Raw genomic sequence first — 23244 nt, forward strand, 5'->3', positions numbered from 1 at the left:
CATTTGAGGCACTCATGACTGACATTGAACTCCCTAGGGGACAGTTCCTGCTGCATAGGCAGCTCTTAGATGACTGCCGCAAACAATGGCACACAATTGATGTAGAACCCCCTACACACCCGGTCCTCCACGCAATCCTACAGATGGGCCCAGAGCGACATCTAGTCACCTGGATATACAAAGCCATACGATCCCTTAAGCAGCCCACTCTTGCACCCCTCAGGGAAAAATGGGAAAACAACTTTTGCAGGCCGTTACATGATAGGGAATGGGTCAAAGCACTAACATACACCAAGAAGGTATCTCGCAACTACCGCTTCAAAAACATACAATTGCATATCCTGCATCGGGCATACCTCACTCCTGAAAAACTCCAGCAGTATTTCGCTAATAGTTCTTTTGCCTGCCTTAGATGCCGAGAGCCCACTGCCTCATTTTTACACATGCTATGGGACTGTCCGTCCCTCCACAGCTACTGGCGTACAGTCCATACTACTCTTCGAATGATCACGGGACTACGAGACCTATACACAAGGGAAGCTAGCGCCCTTGGTATCTGTAAACGTCACAAGCACATGAAAGTAGAAATGTACTTTGCCTCCTTAGTGCTCCTCCTGGCCAAACAATACATAACTATGCACTGGAAGGCACCAGAGGGCCCTCCCCTGGCAGCCTTGGTGGGTGCAGTCAAAAAGTGGGGCGCAGCGGAAGAAGGAATACTTTGAGGGGAGGAAGTCCAGGGAACTCGCAAACATCCAATCTCCATGCCATGGGCATGATACTCCACTGCTTTACACATGAAACTCTAACAGTGGCGGAAACACAGAGGGGTGGTTCCCCCAGGGCCCACATAGCCCCAGTGGATGCTCGGGAGGGTATGCAATAGGTCCAGACAACAAATGGGCCAGCCCCAATGGCCACCAACGACCAATCACCACACCCTCATACTGACAGCCCTTAGCGATATCCCTCCCTCTCCCCTACCCGCACCAACACAACTCCAACATGGTGTCACGCAATAGTGCAGCTTTCAGGTGCCCATGTACACGTGATTGCAAACATAAGACCCAGTGCATCCCAGTTTTATACCCCAAGTTTGTTCACGGTTAGAATATGGCTGACATTCCACAACCCCTACGAGAACATGTGTGGGGGGACAATGCACTTCACATCCCCAGCGTGACGCAGCGGTCGTTCTGTGCAAACGTTAACGGCGTATGGACACAGACCGCTGAGGGTCATTGCCAACCAACAGATTGAGCGAGAGGGATCTACAACCTTCAAATAATATGCTCATATGTCAAATTATAATGTACCCATGCGAGATCACTTGTACTCCAATACCATCGGCATTGTGATATATGCTATAATCTTAAATGCCAATAAAAATGTTTTACAAAAAAAAGACATGATAAGTGCATGAAGCACCTAATCGAGGAATTTTCTCCGTGGAAAAGCAAAAACAGAAGGCTGAAACCCTAATTTCCAGATTCTTGAAAGATCTACATGATAAAATACCCAGGAAAACACAAGAAAACCTGGAGACAATCCCCCTCTCCCTCTAATCTAACTCAAAGAGTGCTGCCAGAAGAAGCTACACAGCTCACAGTTTCAGAGCCAAGTCCTCTCACATCGAAATGCTTCAGAGTATCTCGAAAAATTGACCAAAACAACACTTAGAAGGAATTAAACAGTGAAATATGCTGATTTCCATTACCACAGCTCATACTTTCGAAGACGAATGTGAAGACATTTTGAAGGTCTTTGCTGAGACAGTAATGCCTATTGAACTATCTAATCCCTCAAGATCGGACAACGCAGGAGACCACAAGTTAATCTGCAAAACATTAATGACCTGGTCTTAATTTGATGAAATCTCGGTTAAGAGGATTACTTAAAACTATAGTTAGGGTGTCAAGTTCTCAGTTAAAAACAATTTTAACAGATAAAATACCACAGATTGGAAGATTTACTTTTTATTGGAGACTAGAAAATACTGGGTTTTTCTGCACTTATACTGCTTTTGTGCCCTCCACTGTCAAGCGATATAAATGCAGCCTCTGCCATTATGCACTTTTCAGAGATGGATGCCCCTGCTATCCAAAAGGTCCCTGGCTACCCTGGACTCCATGAACCACCTCCACTCCCACTATGGGAGCATGGCTGTGATTCAGCTCATGATTCACTACACATAGCTGGGTGCTGGCCAGCAGGTTTGCAGGCGAACTATGAGCAGAGCATGTAGCACCACTACGATGCCAACCTCCTTTACTGAGAGCATGATGTAGCTTTACTTTCTGAAAAATAAGGTATCAGAATTGTAGCAATAAAGATCATAGTACAAACAGGTGCTTCAAGAATCACTGTCACTTGACAATATGAATGAACAAGGGAAGAACAGAAATAAAAGCCAAATTCTTTATAGGAACTGGAAAAATACCATATGCATGATTTATTTACAGAGTAAAAAAGCATAGAAACTGATAACCACTGATCTTTAAAATTTTAAAAATATTGATAAACCCCACCTGAATTCAGAAGAAAAAGAAACTGAAAATTGGAAAGCCTACCTTGTAACCACTGAATCAGCAATGAGCTTGACACACATCAGCTACCCTGTTGGGTCACTTTGGTTAATTTGTCACTTAAGTAAGTTATTTTGGACTTGGCCCTTTCTGCAGGGTCTTCCCCAAACATTTTGCCTTCAATCCTCCTATTTTTGCTGAATTTGTTTTTGCTGGCATTTGGACCCTGTGCACTTTCCCACTGCTAGCCAGCAGTGCAAAAGTGATTGTGCTCTATCCTTAAAAAATGGTAAGATTGGCTGATACCCAATCGGCACATTTAATTTACTTGTGAGTCCCTTATAAAGTGGCACTACCTGGGCCTAGGGCCTGGGCCTGAAGCACTGATTGTGCCACCCACTTAGGTAGCATTCTAAACATATCTCAGTCTAGCCATTTCAGCCTGTGTGTGTGCAGTTTTAAACTGACATTTCGACTTAGCAAAGTAAACCTTTTGCCAGTCCCAAACCTTCAGTTTTCATACATATAAGTCCATGGTAGGCCCTGGACAGCCCAGAGGGGAGGGTGCAATTTATTTAAAGAGTGGGACTTTTAGGTTTTACATGTCCTGGTAGTAAAAAACTCTTAAGTTTGTTTTTCACTACTGTGAGGCCTACCTTTCCCATAGCCATAGGTTAACATTGGAATTACCTTATTACATTGCATAAGCTTAATTTCCAAATGGGAACAGGTACCCAATTCATGTTTGGTGTCTCTGGAACTGGAATTTAAAACCTCATCTAATGGTGAACTCAAATTTTAAATTACAATTTTGAAAATGCCACTTTTAGAAAGTTGAAAGGCAAAACAACAGCTGGGTGGCACTCTAAATAGACAAAAGTATAATACAATATAAACTGGAGAAACAAAGTAGTTTTCTAAAGTGTGCACCCCCTGAGGAGGCTCCGCCCAGCTGTCCAACTCGAAGTGAAAGAAAAAACTAGGACTGGTGTCCTAGACACAAGGTGCACTACTATTGTTCACTGGGATAGTGTAAACCATTTACATAAGTTAAGTAAACAAACTTCAATACTACATATACAAAAACTGAATACAAGAGCAACAATCACAGTGTGAAAAAGTTCATCATCCAATCATCACTGAAGCACTGGATGTAGCTCATTAATTTTTTATTGTGCAAACGCAGGCAAGTCACAGGTAAAAAAATATTCTGCATGAGGTAAATGGTGATTGAACAGCTCCCACGTTGAGTAAACAATTGCCAATGCATTTCGGACATGAACGGTTGCCCTTCGTCAGGGAATCTACAAGCAAATAAATGTTACAATGAGTATTCATAGTTCAATTTTTAAAAAAACAAAAAGTTCAAAAACGACCAGTCAATACCATAAGTCAGACATCAATGGATTAAGCCAGAGCAAATAACGATCTCTCGCCAGAAACCCTAGAAACAGAGTAATGTCAGCCCTCCTTGAAAAACCAAATGTGAAAAACCAAAACAACCACTAAGAAGGAAAGACCATCACCAACTGAAGCAGTGTGTAGAAAAAACAGCTGAAAGCCGTAGGCTGTGTAAGAAATTCACCTCCGAACCGTGATAATGCCTTGACTGAAGTGCTTCAGAGCATGCCATGCAATACACTAAAATCAAACATGACCGATACCTCCAAACAGCGCGGTCGTGGAACAAACAGTCAACTATCAGTCACCGTAATCTCAATAAGTGTGCATGCTACAAGGAACAAAATAAGAAAGAGGTGTCATTAATCAATCCTGAAATTAAAAAATGAAATGTGGATTGTGTGCTGAGCTTACCGTAACCATAGTCTCAAACCGATAAGGAGAGACAGTCATCCCAATCCTGCGCGTTGTCGGAAGGAGGCCACGCTGGTTAACGTGCAACCCAGAAGTAATGTAAAGAGAGAGAGAAAGCCACCTCCTGGTTGAGAAACATGAAAGAAAGACTGTGCTAGAAAGCTGAGAGGCGCGTGCAAAAAAGGTAAAAGTGGAAACAACCCAAAAAAAGTGTATTACTGTATTGGAGTTGGGAAACATCATGTTATTAACATATAAATATTGTACTAATTGTGTATCAAAAAAATCTGTAAAAGGCACGCGAACAGAACACAAAAGTGTGGTGACACATATTGATCCTAAGATGCAATTACTATCTTATGAACACTGTGGGACACCCCGTTTTCGAGCAATGTAAACAAAGTATAAATCTCTTTTTTTCAAGATGTTACGTCTTACACACTTGCTCAATGTTAAAAATGAATGAACCCCTGTATGAAATATGCATTAGCACAACATACAATGTATCCTCCACAGAAAATGACCCGTGAGTCGTAAATAGAAGTCAGTATCATGTTGTAACCTCATTACCATATGAATATAACAAGGAAAAAGGAACAGACACATAAAACCATAAACAAATCACCATCAGATGCTCTGCTGGAGAAAACACTGCGATGGTGGACAATAGTAATTCTGACAAAGAACATTACATTGCTCATGTACAATAATGTGAATGAGACGGGAGGAACATAATACAAAGTAAGACGAATGTAAATTGCTGGAATTGACAGATGATACACAACGCATCATATCCTACAAGGTAGAGTTCATAGAGAAAACAGAAACCAATGTGTGTGAAAATAGAAATGTGGCCAAAGTGCAACAGAAGAGGTGATGTAAAAATTTAGGCTGAAAATCTAGGAGATTTAAAGAGGAAATCCCTGTGTATTACAAGAAACAGGAAAGTTCAAGCTTATCATTGAGGCCTTCAGGCATGAGAGTATCCAGAAAATGTATCCAATGAGTTTCTCGTTGCGTCAAAAGCTTAGACATGTCCCTGTCATCTTGTATCTTTACAACTTCTAGGATGGTGAACCTTAGTTGTGCTATGGTGTGATGGTGTTCATTCTAATGGGTTGCAGTGGTGAGCTGGTGGTTTTGATTCTAATCCGGCTTTTGTGCTCAGTTATGCGTGTACGCAGTGTCCTCTCTGTCTTGTCCACATAATACAAACCACATGGGCATCTAATCGCATAAATAACATTTTGGCCATTGCAGTCTGCCGTTAAGTCCAAATTGATACTTTTTTCAGACCACGGATGAGATATGTTATGACCAGTCAACACATTATTGCAGTGAGAGCAATTGGAACATTTCCGCATTCCTTTGTGTTCCACTTCCGTGGCTGCGTTAGGCCTGGAAAGAATCTCTTTCAGATTGTGCGATCTCTTATAAGCGAAAATGGGAATATCGGCAAATATACCTTAAAAATCAGGTTCGGATTGCAATAATTCCCAACGCTTCAGAATGATGCGCTTAATGGCAGGTGACTGAGTAGAATAAGTGGACAAAAAAAAAACGTATCTTTTTGCTGACTCCTTGGCCTGCTTTTTCAACAGATCTACTCTTTGTACAGCTTGAACACACTTTTCTGCAGAATCCACCACCTTAATGGGGTAATCTTGATCTAATAAATTTTGTTTGGATTCACCCAGTGTTGTTTCATATTGTTCAGTGTCCGAGGTGATCCATTTCACTCTATTGAATTGAGAATATGGTAGATGCTGCTTAAGGGACAGGAATGGAAGCTGCTATATGACAAAGAGCTGTTGCGATCAGTGGATTTCTTAAACACAGAGGTCTTGATGTTAGTACCCACAATCTCAATGTTGACATCGAGATAAGAAATGTGTTGTTGATCCATACAAAATGTGAACTGGATCCTAGGATTCCTGCTATTCAATAAACTCAGGCTTGTTTCAAGATCATGCTGTGTACCTAGCAAAATGATGAATATGTCATCAATATATCTCCGATAAAGTATCAAGTGGTCAATCCATTTGCTGTCAAATAGCATATGTTCTGATTCAAATTTCATCATAAAGATGTTGGCATAATTAGGAGCCCCGGAAAAACCCATGGAGGTTCCGTTGGCTTGGAGAAAATACTTCTGCTTCAATTTGAAGTAGCGGTGGTACAAACAAAATTGCAACAATTCCAGTAAGAAAACCTTATTTGCTTGCAACTCCTCCTGTTTGAGAAGTGCCCATTCAACTGATTTGAGTGTAAGTGGGGCTGGACCCAGCTCCTCCCTCTCATCCTGCCAGTGATGACCCATCCAGTCACACCTAAGCTCCCCATTGTGTGATGCTGTCTAGAAGGAATACACAATGCCCAACTGCCACCCACACCCAGTCATGCGAGCACCCACCCAGTGATGCAGGCACCAAACGACTAAAGCAAGAAAATAGGTTGTGTCCTCTTTCTACACAAAGGGCTGCATACCCCCTGTAGTTAATCTGCAGCCAGGAAGGCAGGGCACCTGTGCACTTCAAAGGCATGCCCAGTTCAACGGCACAGCTCGGTGTATATACTGGACCTCAGAAATCACCACTTCAGTACACTTCTGGACCTGTGGGTACTTTGCCAGGAAGAAGGACTGCTGTGCTGCTGAAAGGACTGCTACTCTGCGGGACTGCTGCTCTGAAGCGACTGCTGCGCTGCTGTGCCTACCTGCTACCTTCTGCCCTCTTGTCTGGGTGAGAAGGACAGGACCTTCATCTCAGGAACCCATAACCCAGATTGACTCCAGCTGCTAGTTTGCTGGCCCCCTGATCTGAAGCCTTAGGGTCATAACAGGATTCCGACCACCGTGCTGCGTGGTGCAGCCCGAGCCAAACCGCCACACCTTCCCTGCTGCATGGATTGAACCCGTAACAAAAATCCTTCCGCAATGCCTTTAGAACCACCACTGTGCGACACATCCTCTGTGCAGGATCACACATCCCTCATCCACAGTAGGCTTGACGACAACGACAGACTCTGCATTGCAGCCTCACAGCTCTTCAGAAAGGATGCATCCCCCCCGACTGCACGCCACATCGCCAATGCCAGACTTCGTATTGCAAGGCCCATTGATGGAAATCCCGACAACAACGCAAGCCCTCGTATCGCAGCCTCGCCACATCTCAGAACCGACACATCGCTTCAAATGGGAAATATCCATTACCACGTGGGCATTGCATCGCAATGCCTTTACATCACGGGTATTACAACGCAAGACGTTACAACGACTTGCGCTGGATGGCGCTCCGATCTAAGGAATAGTATGATTTACTATTCCAACACCTTCCCTACTGTACGTAGACTGGTGTGGGAATGGTAAATCATACTATTCCTAAGTCCAGCGCCCTCCAGCGCAAGTCATTGTAACAACTTGCGTTGTAAAAACTGCAATGTAGCGTACCGCGATCATTTTGATCGCGTTGTAACGTCACATATTCCTTTAAATGCATGACGCGTCAGTGACGCAGATCTTCACAACGCTCCACAATCCAGGATTTAAGGTACTTTGTTCAGTAGGCCTAACTGGGTCCCTGTAGCTGGATCACACTCCATCGCAGTTAGACTGAACTTGTGGCTTTGTCCCTGTCCAGCGCGACCAGATATCAACAGTTGGTGCTTTGTGCTTTTTGGCGCTATTTTCACTAGAATCTTTAAAATTCCAAATCTCCTGTTCCACTGATTAGATTGTTGTTGTTTTGGTCTTGTTTTGGTATTGTTCTAACTTGGTGTGGGACCCCTTTTGTATGGTGTTTTCACTTTAGGTGTTACCCAAATCCTTTACACATTGCCACTAAGTTAAGCCTGACTGCTGTGCCAAGCTACCAGGGAGTTGAGCACAGGTTAATCTGGGGTTTTCTTGTGCATTACCCTGACATGGACTGTGGTTGCTGCCTGACCAGGGTTCACACACTAGTCAACCAGTAACCCAATCTCTCACAGTTATATTTCCTAATTGTCTGAAAATAGGCCAATTCCCCCTCCCTATGAAAAAAGTAGCACTCAGCTCATGCAAAATGAGTGATAGAGTGCTGTGTAGACCACCAACTCTCCCTTCATATCCTTGCTAACAACTTCCTTGAAGATTTAAAATCTAGATCTAGAGAGGATTGTAGCACAGAGACTGCCTTATTACATGCTGTTGAAGATGTAGCTTGCTGCTTCTTGAACTCTAGTAACTCCAGCCTTCATATTCTTTTAAACCTATTGATGGCCTTTGATACAGTCACATAGCTCACTGGTAACATCTCAAAAGAACACATAGGCAGTGATGGAAAAGTTCTAAACTGGTTCACAACCTATTTGTTGGATCAGTCCCAAGCAGTTAAATTAGGGAGTTCTATATCTAGCAAAGTCAACCTACCATAAGGAGTTACCAGGGCTCAATTTTGTCTCCAACTCTGCTTAACCTCTATTTCAGACATTTTGAGAGATTCTCAGACTCTCTAGTATATATTTTCAATAATATGCATATACTCAGATCTATCTTAAGATTTCCTCTCTCATGTTGGAGAGCTACCTGCTCTCCAACATGCTGGCCAAAATTCACTACCACCTAACAATAAACCCAACATAAACATAATTCCTATAAAACTAAGTGAAAAATCCAGTCTTCATGTCCATGCATAGATTGACTCATAGTCATCCCGGGATTGCAAATCACCTATTAAGGATGACGTCAGATTGCTGGAATTCATACTTGAAAATCGGTGCAACCAGGGCCGGCTTTAGAGTGCTGGTGGCACAAAGTGCAACAATGTTTGTTGGTGCCCCGTTCATGACCACATCCATCATGAATTCCTTCATTTTGACCCTTCACAGTGCTCCTCAAGTCTCCATAACCTCTCTCTCAGATGCATTTAATTCATTTTATTAACGCTACTCCTATTAGTGTAGTGTGTCAGAGCACTTTACATCACACACACATTGCAAAGAGACAATGAATCATACCTGTGTAAATCAGAGTACATGTTACGTAAGACAGAGGGCTACAAGGTGTAAGAGTCAAATGTCATTCATACTCGTAGGCAGAAGAGTGCTTGGTCTGGAGAAACACAAACTCAGAACTCAGAATTGAAAATGTAAGACCATGGCTAGGGGTTCTCTTTCATAATAAGAATTTATTTCTACCCTTTTTGCAAAATTACAATAATTAAATGCTGAGGAAAAAAATCATAAGCTCTAATTTGTACCTTGCAGTTTTCATGCAGCTCTCTGACAACAGTTAATAGTTCACTGTTCTATATTAGGATTTTAACTTATAAACTGCAAGTAACAAAAGGATCTCTGTGACAAAAGCAGTAACCCTCTGAACTATTTACATTATATGCACTTGTGATCTGCATGGTACATGCTCTTTGCGGCAGGCTTAACTCTCTGCGCTACCTTATGATGAGTCAAAACTTCCACTAGACAAAACTCTTGTGTCCAGTCTCTCTCTAGGAAGAACATTAATTACCTAAGTTATCTTGACATTTTTATTGTTGCCTGAAATTTTCTGGAGGCAAGGAATGGTGTAGCAGGTGCTTTTAAAACCTAAAATACTTGCAATCACGGTGCCCCCACCCAAAGTCAGTGCCCGTCGCTGACTTTGGGTGGGGGCACCAACCTAGAGCCGCCCCGGGGGGCAACCTTCAGAAACAAATCTCTGCCATTGCCCAGGACGCATGCTACCAACTCAGGCTATTTTGGTGGATCAGACAACTCATCAATGAGCAGGACTTAAAGTCTGTAGTCTTGGCATTAGCTCCCCCTCCTCAAATCCACTCCCAGAACTGTACTACATTAATTAATTAATTAATTTTAGTTTTATATAGCGCAAACATGACCCAAAGGGTATCTATATGCTGTTGCCTGCTTTGTTTCCTGATACAAGAAATTTAATCACATCTCTCCTGTCCTTTTTACTCTTCAGTGGCTCACCATTGATGCGGGAACACACTTTAAGACTGCCTGCATCACTCACAAAGCCCTACACAGCTCCAAATCCACCAACAAGTTGATAAAACTGAAAATCTCTGGTGCCAAACGGGGGTAAGCAGTGCAGAATGCCTCCTACTTGAGCCTCCCACTTTCAATCACGGGCAATCTCTGAAGAGGAGTCCTTCTCCACCTGTGCAACAACGATCTTCTACAGATCTCCACGTGACCCACTCTCTTTTTAACATCATAAGAGTACTCAAAGCCCTCCTATTTCAAAAACACTTTAGTTAAGATTGCCCCAAGCACCTTCGACCAATCCCCATTGACGATTTTGATCTGGTGCTAATTGTTTGTTGTTTTGACACTTACCTCTCATTCTCTTGTAAAGTACTAATTCTCTTAGGCCATGGTTGCGCTGCAGAAAACTAGATACATAAATAAATACAAATCTACAAACTATCGATCATGCACTCCAATGACTAAGTTAAAAAAATCCCCACAACCCACTCCCTTTTCTGTCTCTCAGGGCCACTCTCACTCAGCAAGATAAGTTAGATGAACAACAAGTGAAAAGCATTCCTAACTGAAAACAAATAAAACAATTAAATCTTAGCACAGTATTTGTTATTCTTTCTTGGGGTTTTAGCACATCCCGGGCACCACAAGCAGTTCCCCAGACAACACATTTTTTAAATGGACCCATCAGAGTCAAAATACAGCAGAATGGATACTTTCAATGTTTAGATGAGATGGGAAATTAAAAGAGGTGAAACTCCTGAAGATTCTTCAGGAAGATACAGGCCTCTCACTCACGGGAAACAACCTTTACAACGTGGTTGTTATATTGAGTTACCTTTACAACACAGTCGTTACAATGACCATGTTGTAACAACGCGATGCCATTACATTGCAAGTCATTAGATCGACTTGCGCTCCAACCTAAGGAATAGTATGATTTAGTATTCCAACACCTTCCATACTGTTGCGCAGGGTGGAGTTAGAATAGTAAATTATACTATTCCTAAAGTTGGAGCGCCATCTAGTTCAAATCGATCTAATGACTTGCGTTGTAAAGGTATTGCGTTCTAACAACACGGTCATTGTAACGACCGTGTTGTATGGGAACGCGATGTAAAAGCATGCGTTGTAGCATGCTATATTCCTCACTCACAGTTCACAACCATTTCAATAGTCGTCAGGGGGCCCTAGGTACCATCTAGGGTGCAGAGTGGTCAAAGTTTCACCTTCTGAAAGCTGGACTTTGATTATATGCTCCATCATGACTCTGTTCACTCACTCCATTCACACATGGTGTGTGTAGATACTCCGCCCTGGCTACAGACTCCATACTTAATGGTAACAGCACTCCCATCAGTCAAGAATTGATTTGTTATGGTGGAATCCCCATATTTTACATACAATCCTTCGACAGTGTGCTTTGATGTTGCAACAACTTGTGTTTGCTATCTTTGCTCAATAGTACCCACGACTTCTCTCCACAGTTTGCAGTCATGTTACACCGTTTTAGAAATGTCACAGAAAAATGGCACACGTGTCTGGTAAAGTGGTTCTCAACCAGATGATCCTTCAATCTAATCTATTTTATGCAGAGTGCAGGGTCGCCACTGGTTTATCTAGTCTCTACCTCTTCATACTCACAAGTCTGGAGCGTGTCAGTGATGGTGTCCTTTGCCCCAGCTGAGATGGCATTTTGTGGTTTCACTTTGAGAGCCCCAGAACTCGTTGCGCGTGTCAGCTGTGAGGCCAATGTGTGATTCTGTACAGAAGAAAGTTCAATATTTCAAAGCTTTAAGCCCATCAGCTCTACTTCTGCAGGACTCACTGGCAGGTTCACCATGACATCCCATAAGCAGATGCCCTCGTCTGCAAGTTCTCCTCCTTGTGCCGAAATTGGCATCGATAATGGAAATGTAGAGATGTAATTGATTTTTCAGTATCATGATAAGCTTGTGACAGACAGCATGACGTGGGGAGACCACTGTGGTACCTTTAGATGGGGTGTGGTCCCTCATCTTTTCTCAACTACTTCATGTCAGGCCCCTCATCAGCCTGGGAGTCGGCAGATGCCAGCTTCTTTCTTGGCTACGGTGACAGCGGGGCAGTATCTGGTGACTCAATCAGTACTCTAGCCTCTTTCACTTCCACAGAGGGTAACAAAGTCACGGGTTCCCCTTTGCTGGGCTGTGGCACTCAAGTGGTGCTCCACCGATTGTTTTGAATGTCTGCCCCAAGCAGTTCCTCTCACCAGGCTGATTATTGTGCTATTGATGTCCCATCTGGATTCCAAAGGATTAAGCATTCTCTGTTGCATCACCAACATTACTTGTCTTGGGCACACTTACCAGGAAGGAAGCACATAGAGCCATTCACTTCTTTCCACAAGACTACGATTCCCAGCACGCCATGCATGACAGGCCTGTGTCTGTACTTCCGGCATGCATTTCTGTTTCCGGACGAATTGTCGTGCATAGCCTGGTGCTGCTGCTGCTTTGAGTGGAAGATGGCGGCGGTAGTGTAATTTCAGCTGGAGCAGCAGACCCTGCTCAGATTGGACCAGGACCCGAGCATCGGCATCCTGCATTCAATCAGTGAGAGGCTATTGTCGGCTTATACTAGCTTGTGAATGGTTTGTTAGGCTGGAGGGCTTCACTGTCACGCACTGCTGACTCACAATGCTGGCTAGGTTTTGAAGACTGGCAAGGGTAAGACTTACTTAATTATAACCGGGAGGCATTCAGTCACAAGCGGAACTCCGCGGAATCTCACGGAGTTTTTTGGCAACTCCACGTAATTCCACGGAGTGAAACTCTGTGAGCTCCACGCACCGCTTCACAGAAACTGCATACTCCTTCTCTCATACTGCCATGAACCTATCCACAGGTTTAGTGCACTTAGTGGTGACTCGTTACATGTTCTCCACTTATTGATTTCTCAAAGAATTGGCAGGTCTATCTCCAACGATTCCTCCGTCAAGTGTGCTTTGATAGAGTGCGATTATGCTCTTTCATTTGTAGGGGTGCATTATAATCATAAGTAATTTGCACCTGCATTTATACTCTTGTCGTATTGATATGGGATAGTAGAATGTGTACTGTAATAACGTGAAGGGTGATGTGCTGGAGATATTTTCCACATAAAGGTGAAGAAATGAATGTTGCCATACATACATGTTTAGTTGAAAACATTAACGTGTAGAACTTGTGTATGATGCTTACAATTATTCATGTATTTGATGTGCTCATGTAACGTGTTGATTTGGAAATGCTCAGTAAAAGTGTTCATTAACATGTAGTTTCATACGGCCTGTGTGCTATTTTCTTATGTTGGCCGATTTCTGCAGGCCTGAAATGCATTTGTCCATGGAAGCTCTCACATTAGATTAATAGTTGAATTTCATGATCATGTTGGATTAGTTCTTTCTCAAGTTTCTGTTGCAGGTGGAGAGATTAATCTTGTTAGTTAGAGTAACGCTTTTGTTTTAGGAGCTAGGCTTGGGGAGGAGAGGATACATCTGAACAAGTAGTACTGATAATGTGGGACGGTGTTCTTTCTCACCGGAGAAGGCCTGGGAATCAAGGTCAATGAGCCAGAGGTTGGGAGGATCGAAACTAAGTGGAAAATCACCTACGAAGAGGTGTCTGGCTCGATGAGGCGATCAGATGGTGTGAGATGGGAGTGTCCTAGGATTTTGGTGTTGGAATTAGGAACAGCGCCCCAGGGATTGAGTTAGGAGAGGAGAGAGAAGGAGCATCTTAGAACAAGCTCTGTAGCCTTTGGCTACTTGACCCATACTACGTGCGTGTACTTCTTAGGGAGTCTTCACATGCTGACACCATTTTTCCTGAACTTGCCTGGGGAATGCTAAGTAGGGATGTCACGTTAGTGGTAGAGTAGGGACAGACTAATGTATTTCACTTATGAAGCCCCAATGAAGTCTGATCCTGACGTTGGGGCACTCATTGCCTGCGTTCTGTTTCTAGAATTTGTAATTCTTTTAATGCTTCAGAGACTTAACCTTGCCCATAGGTTTGGCTTCTATTAGTCCCACTGTATTTCTACAACCTCATCTTGAGGTGTCTGTATGTCCAGTTTTGGCTTTGTTTTAAATTAACTCAATGAATTATTGTGCTTTTGAACCTGATGTGCTGATGTGACAAGTTATTTCTCCCCTCTACACTCCTAAGCAGGTTCCCACCGTCCATTGGCCGGGGGTTCCAGAGTAAATTGAGAGAAGGGAACCCGGCCCCATGAGCTTCAATGCACCTTACAAGGAGGGAATGCTAGACACTGAGGGACATATTTACAAGCCCCTATCGCCAACGGAGCGTCACTTTTTTTGATGCTCCTGTGGCGTAGCGCAATTTTCCATATTTACAATGTGGCACTAAGCCACTTAGCGTGGCTTAACGCCACCTTGTAAATATGCCCCTTTCCGCCGCTGTCCTCTGGGGCACAGGGGTGTGCAATGAGTGAGGCTGTTGGCGTTCCACCGCAACACCCATTGATTTTTGACGCTGCCCCAGATTTATAAGGCTGAGGCAGCGGCAAAAATTAATGCCATGGCAAAGCGTTAGAATGGCAAAACGAAGAAAAATTATTAATTTCTGCTCGTTGTTTGCTCTTTCAGGAAGCCTCATTTTTCTGAGCCTACGCTTCCAAATAATTTGCAGGCTAAGATTGACAGAATTTCTTCATCAGCATGCTTTCACATTTCAGACCAGTGGCATCAGAGGATTTGGGTCACATGTCCAGCAATGGAGGACAGGAGACTTTTATGATTAAGGTTCAAATACTAGTATGATACTTTTGCCAATATGTGCACACTCTTCCCTTGAGGAATATAAGAGTGTGGTTCCAGCGACATGTATACCTGCAGCAGGTGCACTATTCACCTGAGCCTGGTATGAACAATATCTTTCCGGGCCCAAAAGGAAGCTGGCGTGGAATCTCTCACATTTATGAGAGTTTGTGCTCTTGGCATTGTACCCGACACCTAAAGGTGCCCAAATATTTTTACCCAATAATTTCGCTTTTTTTCCCTTCCTTTCATAAATTGCACTTTCTATTGTATAAATAGAAAGTAAACGAGCTAACCATTGTTGAAATGTAGGGGGAAGGGGATCTAACCAGGCAGAGGCAATGTGTATCCTTAACACCGCCATAGCAACAAAAATAAATTGATAAGCCGTCTTATCCTGATTTGAGGAACTTAATCCTAACAAAAGAGTTTCATGGGTTAGTATTGTTTTTACCCCAAGTATATGATCTAAAAATTCCATAATTGAATCCACCAATGTCTGCAACCGCGGACAAGAAGCAAACATGTGCACCAGATCCGCTTCCAGTCCCCCACACTGTGGGCATGAAGTCCCTGTAGAGCCGCCCCATTGTGCTATTTTGGCCGGGGTATAATATAAAGAAAAAACAGTTTTAAAATGTTGTGTCTGAAGCCCAGCCAAAAATAGGACTGACTGAGCCATCTTTAAAGATTTCATAACTGTTCCGGGGGCAGCCCCCACTCGCTCACCCCACTTACCCTCATGTTTAATTAAATCGTCTTGTTTCAAATTAATCAATTCTGCATAGATTAACTTAATCGTCCCCTTTGCATTATATCAATTATGCAATTACTAGCGAACCCCCATGCCCCACCAATTTTCTTACAGAAAAAACTACGAAGTTGTAAATACTTTAAAAAATTACAACTTTCCAACCCAAAGTCCTTCTGTATATCTTTAAATTGACGAAAACCTTGTTTTTCTATTATATCCCCAGCCTTACGAATACCCTTACTAGCCCAACCAGCCATAGTTTCATCCGAGAATACCTCGGGAAGCATTGGATTTTTAAACAAAACTGTGTAAAAATTGAGCCCCCCTAATCCAATCTTTTTCTTTAGTCCCCCCCAAATCTTAAAAGCAGCTATCAACGTCTTAAATTTTGTGCGTTTGTAATAACTGGGTTCTGTAAATTTTAAAAAACAATATTCAGCATTTTGGCCCAATGATAGTCTGTAAACATCCGGGAGATCGTTTTCCCTTTCCATTTCCCCGGAGCACGACCCTACCAATATCCTCATATATTGCAGAGCTGCTGCCCAATAATAACTACGAAAATCCGGCACCGAAAATCCTCCTTTCTCCCGTAATAAACACAAAAACCGAAGAGCCCGCCTAGTTTTCCCATGTGCCCAAATAAATCTATTAACTAAACCTACTAAGATAATAAACCAAGATTTTAGAAATTCTAAGGGAATTGACCTAAACAGATACAATACTTTCGGTAAAAATAACATCTTAATAAGATTACACCGTCCCACAAGAGAGAGATGGAGATTATTTAATCTATCAAAATCCGCCCTCGCTTTACTAATCACTGGTTCCATATTAACGGCAACCAATTTCCTAAGTTCTGAGGTGACTCGTATCCCCAAATACACTGCTGAATCAACAGCACGGGTATCTTCAAAATTAATAAAACGATTCTTAATAACTTGAGTCTTAGTTTTATTTAATGCATATCCTGTAAAAATACCAAACTCACTTGAGATTGACTCAACCCTTTCCAGAGCCAACTGCGGATCCGTAGTAATAATAGCCACGTCATCAGCGTATGCAAGAACTTTAGTTTCTATCCCCTGGCACACAACTGGTCGAATTCCACTATTAGCCTCAAATAATCGTAGCAGGGGATCAATATAGATGGCAAACAGCAATGGAGAAGAGGGACAACCCTGCCGGGTCCCCCTCTGTATATAAAATGGGGATGTATAGTTGCCATTAATCTTCAGCCGAGCTGTTGGGGCCGAATATAATACTTGAACAGATTTAATAAATCTCTCTCCCAACCTGAACCACCTCATGGCCTCCCAAAGAAAATCCCAGGAGACCCTATCGAATGCCTTTTCAGCATCTAATAACAACACAGACATAGGGTCCCCTGAGATCTCTGTTACATCAAAAAGGGTGATCATTCGCCTTATATGTTGCGTGGTTCCCCGGCCCATAATAAACCCATGTTGACACGGATGGATAGTTTTTTCCAAAATACCATTTAATCTCATGGCCAAAATTTTTGAGAAGATTTTAACATCACTATTCATTAAAGTGATTGGGCGATAAGAGCCGGGATCCTTGGCTGGTTTATCCTTTTTCAGAAATATAACGACATCTGCCCCCGCCCATGACTCGGGGGTAGAGTCTCCCCTTTGTGCTGATAGCATAACCTCCACCAGATCCTGTCCTAACTAATCAATAAACATTTTATAAAATTCCAGCGGAATCTGATCTGGACCGACAGCTTTACCAGACGGTAGACCTTGGAAAGCACCCATTATTTCTTCCTCGGAGAAGACCCTCTCGAGTTCCTCCATATCTATAGGATCGACCTTCTGACTGGGTATATTATCTAAGTATTCACAAATACCACCAGGTATAGCAGCAGGTCCACCGGAGTATAATTGCTGATAGAATAACCTAAAAACTTCCCGAATACCTGCTGCATCAGTAATAACCTTTCTATTAGTGTCATAAATTTCAGATATCGTCTCGGCCGAGGTTTTCTGCCTAGCTCTTACTGCCAGCATGTGACCTATTCTCTCATTAAATTCATGGCAATGCCGTTTTTTAGCCAAAAAAATCTCTGCTGCTTTTTTAGCCAAATGATCACCTATCTCGGCCTTTTTAATAGCCAACTGTGAAAGTATTCTATCTGTTCCGTCACCGGTACTAATGGCTGTAGCTAAGATTCCCTCAAGGTTATTTAGTTCCTCCCTTATCTCTCTTTCTCTTAGTCTTTCCATCTTTTGCCGACACAAGCTGAAACTTAAGGTTTCCCCTCTAACCCCTGCCTTAAAGGCATCCCAAACGACTCCAACCCCTGTACTCCCTCGATTAAACTCCTAAAATTCTTTAACCCACCCCTTCATGTTGACAATATAGTCTGGATCATATAATAACCTCCTTTCAAAGGTCCAGCCAACATTCTTTTTTATCCATCAAAATTATATTAATTGTCAAAACTAATGGATTATGATCTGATATAATACGTGGATACTTCTCAATACCCAAATTAGTAAGAAGTTGATTGGAAACAAAAAAGTAATCCAAACGGGTAATAACTTTATGTGGAGCTGAGAAAAAGGTACCACCTAAATCAGTAGGTTTTAAATGAGCCCAAGCATCTGTCAAACCATTGTTATAAGCTAAATTATATAGGGCAGTGCTAGCTTTCTTCTTTTTTCCTAAGTAGTTATTTCCTTGACTATCCCATTGTACCCCTAGACCATTAATATTAAAATCTCTGCATAAGACAACTGGGACAGACCAGAATGCCAATCTTGCATCTAAGTACTCTAACAATTCCGGATCATCACCGGTTGAGCCATACAGTGAGCAAAGTGTAAATTTAAAGTTGTTAACCAAGCATTCAATTATTACTCACCGACCCCATTGATCAACTGAATTACGAAGAACCCTTAGATCACTTCCCTGAGTAAGGATTGCTACCCCACGAGTTCGGGCACCTTGTGTAGTATATGCAATCAATCTAAAACCAAGTTGCTCCATTAAATAAGCTCTATTACCCTCCATATGGGTTTCTTGAATGCATAATAAATCTATATGTAAAGGTTTCAACCAAGTCGCTACCTTATTCCTCTTTTTCTGAACATTCAGCCCACAAATATTTATTGTCAAGATCCGGAGATTCATGTCTTAAAATTAAGGTTTTCTCTCTTTACAATCGCACAATAAACCAATTCAGCTGCTAATCCATCCAACCTTGCCTTGCCGTTCATACTCATACTCATTTTCCAAACCTTACCAAGTAACCTAACCAAAACGCATTTAGCACCACTCTGCTGCCTCTTTATTTGCCTAATAATATGAAACACCTTGACCTGCGCTGATCCCCCCCCCACCCCCAACAACCTGACCCCTGAGCCACCCACCCCGCTCCCCCCCCTTACCTCCCTTACAGGCAATTAGGTCACCCAAGACCTAAATATGGCCGAGACATCTTCCATAAAGGCAGCGCCCGTCCCCCACCTCCCAACAAGAAAACAAATATAAACCCCAACAATAATATGTATCATCCCCAAATAGATCCACCAATGTGGAAGAGAAATCTCAACATATAATCAGCATTTGAAAATCACATCAGACTTTTCCTTGATCACCCTTATTGCTTTCACCCGTGCTAGACAGTGCCCTCAGCCCTCGTGTTTTGATTAAATCAGTAAGAAACTCTTGTGCTTTAATCTCTGAAAAAAAAATTCTAGCTCGACCTCTGTAAATAACCTTAAGTCTTGCGGGGAACAGCAGAAAGGCATCACAACCTGCCCCTTTAAATGCAGAAATCCACTGGCGCAGCCTCCACCTCCGCTCGACCGTAGTGTGGCAAAAATCCGGCCGAGCGAAGAAGGTATGCCCCTCCACTGTGATCTTAGAATCAGGTCTAGCACGGTCCAAAATTGCCTGTCTCAACAAAAAATTTCCAATAAAAATAAGAATCGCTCTAGGATGATCTCGTTGATTATTAGACTGATTTTTCCTGAACATTGGGAAACGGTGTGCCCTTTGCACTTCCATCTCCCAGTTCCAATGAGCCAAATCTGGAAAAGCTGCCTTCAAAAGCTTCACCACAAAGCTCAAAATGTTCTCCCCTTCCACTTTTTCCTCCAAGCCAAGTAGTCGGATATTATTCTGGCGCTGCCGATTTTCGAAATCCTCAAGTTTCCAATCCACATCCTGTGAGCGCTTTTCCTGCGCACCTTTTCCCACAAGTAGTTTCTCCACATCTTCCTCTACGGCAACCGTCCGCGCTTCAAACTGGGTTATCCGCTCAGACATATCAGAGCATAATTTATTTGTTTTGCGAATTGCCCCTTGTAACTTATTGGTAGCAAGTTGAGATTTCTTGCTCTCTTGCCGGGCCTCACTCTGCATTTGCTTTAATGTTGCATACAGCACCTCCAACGTTGGTGATGAGGGCGCACTACCTGACTTATTGGTTCCTTCTGCTCCACTGCCACCCCCAGGCCCGCTGTCTGAGCAAGCTGTGAGGGTTGAGGCAGAGTAGTCCCACTCAAGCCGTCTGCTGGTTGAATCCGAAGATTAACCTCTACCCCTGCTCCGAAGCTTAATAGTCTTAGACTTCAGCTTAGACTGGGTGGTGTCCTGCCGCTGTACCACCAGGGACTCCTCTCCAGAGACACTCTCCTGTGTCGAATCAAGCTCACTCTCCAAAGATGAATCAGAGTCATCATTTAGCGAGAAAAATCGATCACCATCCGGTGAAAGCAATGGCACACGGTGCGTCCATTGGGGCGTGGGGGCGTAGCCCCGCCGCCCGCGCCCGCAGCTCTCCCTCTCCTCTGTGAAGCCCGCGCCTCGCACCCGCAGCTCTCCCTCCTCTGTGAATGTCAGTCAGCATGACGTCGGACCGTGGGCGGTCCGGCGTCATGTTGATTGACATCATTGTCAGACGCCTTTGGGAAAGGCAGCACAAGTGCGCATGAGTGGGCATGGAGCTTAATTTTTACTCCGTGCCCAGTCATGCGTACTTGTGTTTTTGCTGCCTTGCGCATGCCCATTAGGAGCCCCTCGGTCTCCTAATGGGCAGGCGGCGGGCGAGAAGTAGGCGGTGCCGTCAGCCAATCCTGGCGCTGCTGCAACGCCAGGATTGGCTGAGGGCCGGGTTGCCAGTCACTTGCGTCACGGTGTTCCGGACCGTTTGAAGGAGCAGAGAGGCGCCAACGCGGGCCAGGAGAAGACGAGGCGGTCACCGGTCAGGTAAGTGTTTTTTAATTTATTTTAGGGTGGTTAAGGTTTCCTGACTGTGACCCGGGCCGTCGCTGGTGTATGTCACGTGGTTCTGTGCACGTTTGAACTATTAGCAGTGGTCATTCTGCCTTTGTGCATGTGGTGTTTGTGCACGCTTGTTTACATTGTTGGGGCTGCGGTGGTTCTGCACTTGATTTAACTGTTAGCAGTTGTGATTCTGTGTTTGCCCTTGCGGTCTGGGGATTGTGATGAGTTTGCATTTGAGTTATTTAATGCAGCGAACCATCTTCGGGTTGGAAATGGTGAAGCTTCTCAAATAAGCCTACCCTTGGGTTTACCGATTGACACCAAACTCCCGTGGGCTTGAGCTGGTAGAGGAGAGGGAGTATGGGGTGAGGAAAATGGAGAGGGGGGCTGGGCACGGGTAAAATAAAGAAGTGAACTGAAAGGAGATAGTGGGAGGAAGAGGCGAGGTGGGATTGAGAAAAATGAGAAATGTACAGATATCGGGAAGCAAAATATGAAGCCATAATACTTTGCTTTTATATAGCGCCACTCTGCCCTTGTTTGGGCCTCGAGACGATGACAGATGTCCTTTACTTTCTATTTAATTTTATGGTTTTTTGTGTTTAAGTATTTGTTCATGTTAATATGCTCTCTATTCTAGTAGTGCTTTTGAAAAAAGCAGAATAAAATAAGTAAACTTTTGCAGTTTTGTGGCTTCTAATGCAGACGAACAGTTGAATTACCTTATTAACCTTCTTGCTTTGTCAAATTTGCTTGAAAATGCACCATTTGCCTGCTCTTTTTAAAAAAAAATCTTGGGGGAGATTCCCCCCCCCCCCCCGATCCCCCCTTAGGTTGTTCAGGCTTGCTCACTACGCTCGCTTGGCGATGTGCACTTCCCCGCAAATTTTACGCCCTACCACTTTCGGATGTCACCAGCCGCGCCTGCCTGAGGGATGTCAGACTCCTGATTGTCTATCTTACTAGATGTGCCATTTAAATCACCAGATTTGAGAACAGAGGACCCCAGATTGTCGTGAGACTGTATAGATGTCTCAGGGTTATCTTGAACTATTTCAAGAAGTAAATCTGTGGCCACATCCGCGCCTTCTGTGCAGTGGTCATCCATTACAATCTTCTGGCAGCTACTTCGGACCTCATTTAGCTCCTCTCCATCACTGCTGTCTTGACTACTATTGTGGCTATTTATATCATGTGACTTTAACAGAAGATTTTCTCCCTCTATCACCTCCGCGGTAAGCAGTCCGAGAATCCCAAGAGAGCCATCAGATGTTACATCTGCATGCTGCTGCATAATACTAATGTCCAAGTCCATACTAACAGCCCGTTGGTGCAAAGAAACAGAAGGACTACGTTTCCCAGAATCCACTGGTACAATGATCGGTATGGTCAGATTGTCACTTAGTGAGGCTGAGTCAAACTTACGAGAAACTGCTTCCAATTGCAAGGATACATCAGAGGAGGATACAGGCATTTTCACATTCCCCCAGAGAGTGCCTGTGTCGAATTTGACATACTAAATGCCTCGATCACTGATGGCTGTCTGAGAGCGCCCTCATTGGCTTTACCAGCCCGTAATCTTGTCCCGCCTGCTACTCTGGTAGTCCCGCCATCAGCCGTCCTCCCCACCTCACCTTTCCCTTTTGGGACCGCCTTTCCGTGTCCGTCCCTGACTCGAACCTGCACCTGCATCTGTAGCCGAGCCCTGCAGCTGTTCTCTCCTCAGCTCTTTCTGGTCTCCGGACCCAGCAGCCTCCCGCGTCTTCGCCATCCTCGGAGCCATCCTCAACTGCACCCAGCGTTGAAGACAGTGAGCCGAAGAGATATCCAGACCCGCTAACTCTCCTGCGTCGAGTAGGCTGACCGCGGAGGTAAGCAGGTAGAAGCCCCGGCAACTCAATCTGCAAATTTTCTTTGAAATTGAAACCGGGGGGAAATCTACTCACTGAGAGGTATGTAGAAAGCGAGGAAATAAAGGCTTGTAGCATAGCTCTTGGGGTTATTTTCGATTTTAGCCGTGATAAATCATTTAAAGGGGAGAGAGGTCGGTGCTGCCTTCAGAGGCGGTCAGTCAGCGGCCATCTTGCCAGTTTCACATCTACTGC

General features: G+C 43.7%; 1 long non-coding RNA gene across 2 annotated transcripts; it reads right to left on the bottom strand.

Moving 5' to 3' along the window:
- Positions 1 to 3699: 3699 nt before the first annotated feature.
- LOC146854834 (uncharacterized) lies at positions 3700 to 23244 on the bottom strand. 2 transcript variants are annotated; one of them, XR_014981223.1, is made up of 4 exons: positions 22774 to 23244; positions 4341 to 4464; positions 4190 to 4257; positions 3700 to 3829 (listed from the first exon to the last, which is right to left on the bottom strand). It is a non-coding gene; the product is annotated as an uncharacterized LOC146854834 (long non-coding RNA). The 2 variants fall into 2 exon arrangements; XR_014981224.1 differs by lacking the exons at positions 4190 to 4257; positions 4341 to 4464 and having other exon boundaries at positions 3709 to 3829.

Source organism: Triturus cristatus, chromosome 4_1 (genome assembly GCF_964204655.1).
Source record: "Triturus cristatus chromosome 4_1, aTriCri1.1, whole genome shotgun sequence".
NCBI lineage: Eukaryota > Metazoa > Chordata > Amphibia > Caudata > Salamandridae > Triturus > Triturus cristatus.